The sequence below is a fragment of the Canis lupus genome, chromosome 17 (genome assembly GCF_011100685.1).
Source record: "Canis lupus familiaris isolate Mischka breed German Shepherd chromosome 17, alternate assembly UU_Cfam_GSD_1.0, whole genome shotgun sequence".
NCBI lineage: Eukaryota > Metazoa > Chordata > Mammalia > Carnivora > Canidae > Canis > Canis lupus.
The window spans coordinates 31,737,054-31,741,786 of record NC_049238.1 but is presented as its reverse complement, the minus strand read 5'-3'; the positions used below and the strand labels follow the sequence as shown (position 1 = coordinate 31,741,786).

The window sequence follows — 4,733 nt, the reverse complement described above, 5'->3', positions numbered from 1 at the left end:
GAATTTCTTAAACCATTCCTATGCCTGAGCCTCCCCTACTTCAGAGATTCTGAGGTAACTCATTGGGGATGAGATGTGGTCATCAGTATTTTCAAATATTTAAAAAATCTCCCGGAGACTCTAATAAGTTCCCAATATTGAACCACTGCCCAAGTATATCAGAATAAGTGTCATCCTTGGATTCAAAATTTTCTATTGTGGTTTAGGGTAAATATTTTACTTCCCCGAGGCTTAATTTATTTTTTTAGGAAGGGAGTAATATTCTGACTTTACAGGATTGCTTTAAATAGGACAAAGATGGAATTGAAAGACGTGGTCCCACTGAGAGCTGAAGATGGCAGTGAACGTACACTCAGCATCCGTCACCAGTGACAACAAGTCGACATGGCGTGCTGGCCTGTATCAATGAGTCTCTGCAGCTGAATCTGACAAAGAACAGTTGTGCTCAGGGGTTGCCTATTGTCAGTTTGTGGACCTGCTGATCCCTGGCTCCATTGCCTTGAAGAAAGTGAAATTCCAGGCTAAACTAGAGCATGGGGATCCCTGGGTGGCGCAGCGGTTTGGCGCCTGCCTTTGGCCCAGGGCGTGATCCTGGAGACCTGGGATCGAATCCCACATCGGGCATCCCGGTGCATGGAGCCTGCTTCTCCCTCTGCCTATGTCTCTGCCTCTCTCTCTCTCTCTCTCTCTACCATAAATAAATGAAAATTGAAAAAAAAAAAAAAAAAAAAAAAAACGTTTAAACTAGAGCATGAATACATCCAGAACTTTAAAATACTACAAGCAGGTTTTAAGAGAATGGGTGTTGACAAAATAATTCCTGTGGACAAATTAGTAAAAGGAAAGTTTCAGGACAATTTTGAATTTGTTCAGTGGTTCAAGTTTTTTGATGCCAACTATGATGGGAAAGACTATGACCCTGTAGCTGCCAGACAAGGTCAAAAAACTGCAGTGGCTCCCTCCCTTGTTGCTCTAGATCTGAACAAACCAAAGAAACCTTTCAGCTCTAGCAGTGCAGCCCCATAGAGGCCCATTGCAACACACAGAATTACTGCAACCCCAAAGGCTGGCCGGGTGTGGTGCCAAAGAATCCTGGTGTGTACAAAGGGGATGACAAAGCAGCTGAATTGATGCAGCAGGTCAATGTATTGAAACCTACTGTCAAAGACTTGGAGGAAGAGATTTCTACTTTGGAAAGCTAAGAAACATTGAATTGATTTGCCAGGAGAACAAAGGGGAAAACAACCCTGTATTGCAGAGGATCGTGGACATTCTCTAATGCCACAAACAAAGGCTTTGTGATACCTGATGAAGGGGGCCCACAGGAGGAACAAGAAGAGTATTAACAGCCTGGTCCAGCAGAGCAACATCCGAATTCTTCACTCCAAATCATGTGCTTAACTGTAAAATGTCTCCTTTTATTATTCTTAGAGGACTCACTGGTTTCTTTTCATGAGTAAACAGTACCGCTTCTTAAAGTACACCTTGCAGAAGCTTCACCCCTTTTCCACTTAAACAAATGGAGGCTTCCACTGATATTCACCCCTTTTCCAAGGAGTTTGAGTTAGGAGCTTTTACCCTGTAGCAGAGCAGTATTAACATCTAGTTGGGTCACCCAGGGAACAGAGAGGCTGACTGTGGGGCTCACTGTGTGGACACTGGTAACACTCACTGCTGGAGAAGGTGCTTTTATGTCATACACTGAGGTGGAGTCCTCATTAGAGAAATGTAAAGACTAATTTGAATTTTATGCTAATGTGAAATCTTGGCAGAGAACATTTTAATAAATAAATGCCTTAAGAGTAAAAAAAAAAATTGCTTTAGATATATAGCGAGATATATTTAATAAAGCTCCTAAAAGAAGTAACTGACAATTAGTAGATGCTCAATAAATATTTATTTTTCTTCCTCTCTTTTCTTGTGATTAATCAGAGAACACATGTGTTAAAATATTAATAAATAAACAGGGTTGATAAACATGACATAATACCAATCAGTTTTAAAATTACTCCTAACTCCCTTGGGCAGGAGCATCTTACCTATCTTCTGCTATACAAGATTAAATCCTAGGAGAGACGTGGCAAATATGGTGTCCATTTACCCATTCCTCCCTTCCATGCTCATGGCAGACATCACTAATCAATTATAGCACTCTTTCCTATTGAGCCCCATAAAGGCATCAAAGTTCTTTACCATACAGCCCTCTCAGGCCCATACTAACAATCAGAGCTGGTATTTGTATTGAAACAAATTTGCCCTCCATATCTTAGGTCATGGGCTTCCTCAAGCCAGGAAATGAAGCATACCTCAGAGCTGATTAAGGGGGTTCCCTGGTAATTGGGGAGTGTGTGGCAAGAGATGAAGGCAGACCCTGAGAGTGCCCAGCTTCATGCAATCTGATCTATACGAAGCTAAAAATCTATGCTTTCTGGTGAGTGAGTGCAGGGAATGCAGTGGGGGCAATGATTAAACACCGAGCTAGAAATGAAAGAGCCAGTACCTGCATGGTGCTTGGTGCACTCAGGTGTGCTTACCTCCTGCAATTTCCAGAAAGTGCTTTCAGATTGTTTCCCAAAAGCCAGATTATTTCTCTGACTTAAAAATGTGAAACTAACTACTGCAGTGTTTCTCCCCTAAGGTGATAACCAAAGACTGATGAGAAAGCACCCATGAAGCTCCAGTCAGGGGGTGAAAGCCTGACATTGGTGCCCGTGAACTTGTCACAGCTGAGACCTCGCAGATGCCAAGGACTGGTGGGAATAGCTGGGATCCTCCTCTGCTGTGCTCACCCAAGGACAGCCAACATTTCAACAAACGGAGGCCTCCACTGATATTCCTTATAACTGATTAACCCCTTTGTTGGCCATAAGCACGTTCTCTTGTTACAGAACACCATTAGCCCCCGCTGGGCAATACCATGATGATTCTGAGCTGATTCCACAGCAGGCACAGGTTATAATTCTGATAGCCTGATATAAAGCCTTTTATTTGGGACCTTAAATAAAACTGTAACTTGCTACACTCAATCTTTCCCTTACTGTTTAAAAGACCAAAAATTCAGGACTAGGAGCTAGGAAATAGAGAACTACTGCACATGCAACAAGGATGGGTTTGTTCGTTTTCATTTTTTACCTCCAAAACATGTACCAAGTTCCTTTCACTTCCACTCCCAGCATGGAAAAGTCAGCAGAGTGACTGAAGTCACAGGGGGGTGACAGCATTTAGGAAGCCACACAGAGGCATGGACAGGTAGCCCCAAGACCAAAGATTCAGGGCAGGGAGGGGTGAGGCCCCAGGCAAGAAGGGTGTGGGATGTGGGGTTGCTAAGCAGAAGAGACAGCTGGTGTGGTTGGGAGATTGAGCAAATAGGTAAGTACACTGAGTATCATACAAGCCAATATTCTCATTGCCAGAGAAGATATTTATAAACATTGAAACAGGAAGTTTAGAAAGAACCGTGAGGTGTTGGATTGGAATTGAGGTATCAGTATGAACCTATGTTTTTATTATTGTGCATGTGTGTGTGTAAACATATACAGATACACAGATATAGAAATAGTAACAGATGTATACATATATATTCATATACACACATTTATATATTACAGTATATGTTTACTATCTGTGTCCACTAAGTAAGCCTAAAAGCAATGACACCCCAGTACCAATTAACACATTGAGTGCCAAAATCTTGGTATCTAAATGTCCTTTATTAAAAGAAACTAGATATCCTTGATAAAATGGCTGATTCCAGGGCTACAACAGAAAAAATTCAAGTTGAAGCTGAAACATCATCTTATGCCAGAAAATAAGGAAATGGTCAACGAACAATGGTGATATGCCAAAAGAACACAGGAGCCAGCATGACAGGGTCAAATTTCGGGCAAGTAAACACTTAAACAAGAATAGTAGTGATGGATTACAACCCACTAATAAAATTGGAATCCATGCATGCATATTCATATACGTGATGAATGAATGGTTGAGGGAAAAGCTTTCTACTAGAATGCCAACTAATAAAAATGGAAGAAATGTTGGAAATAGCCACTCACTATGTAGCAACCTTCATAAAGTTGGTCAACTCAGTCAATTGTGGATGCTAAGGCAGGTAGTTAGAAATTTAATAAAGAATAAAATATTGACTAATCTTGTAATATGTCCCCATAAAACACTAATCAATTACAAAGCCAGAATGTTGGCTTTAAGGTGGAGAGACTCAACAACAACATGATCGAGTCTAGGTTAGTGGTGGGAAGAGGTGACAACATGTCTCCTGGTGAGAGGCTTTGGGAAGAACAAGCATCATTTCTGCAAAATTATTGCTCAGGATGCATAAACTCAGCATATATATCCTATTGACCAAGGAATTGCATTTCTAGGTATTTTCCCAAGAGAAATGAAAGTGTCCACAAAAATACTTGTATAAGAATATTGAGAGCAGCTTTCATCACAAGAGCAAAAAAATCAGAAAGATCCCAGGTATCAATTAGTAGGAAAATGAACTGTTCTACACTTATACAATATAATACTACTGAATAGCATGAAGGAACAAACTATAAACACAAGCAAGAACATAGATGAATCTCAAAAACACTCTGCTGAGAGAAAGAAGTGTTACGTAAAAGACATACTATTTCTTTCCATTCATAGAAGTTTTAGAATAGCAAAGGGTGGTGGGGGAAAAAAATCAGAGCAATAGTTGCCTGGAAGGAATTAATACAGAGTGGGGAAGT

General features: G+C 40.8%; 1 pseudogene; it reads left to right on the top strand.

The window, feature by feature from the left end:
• The first annotated feature begins 334 nt into the window (after positions 1–334).
• LOC100686747 lies at positions 335–1,729 on the top strand (annotated as a pseudogene).
• The last annotated feature ends 3,004 nt before the right edge of the window (positions 1,730–4,733 follow it).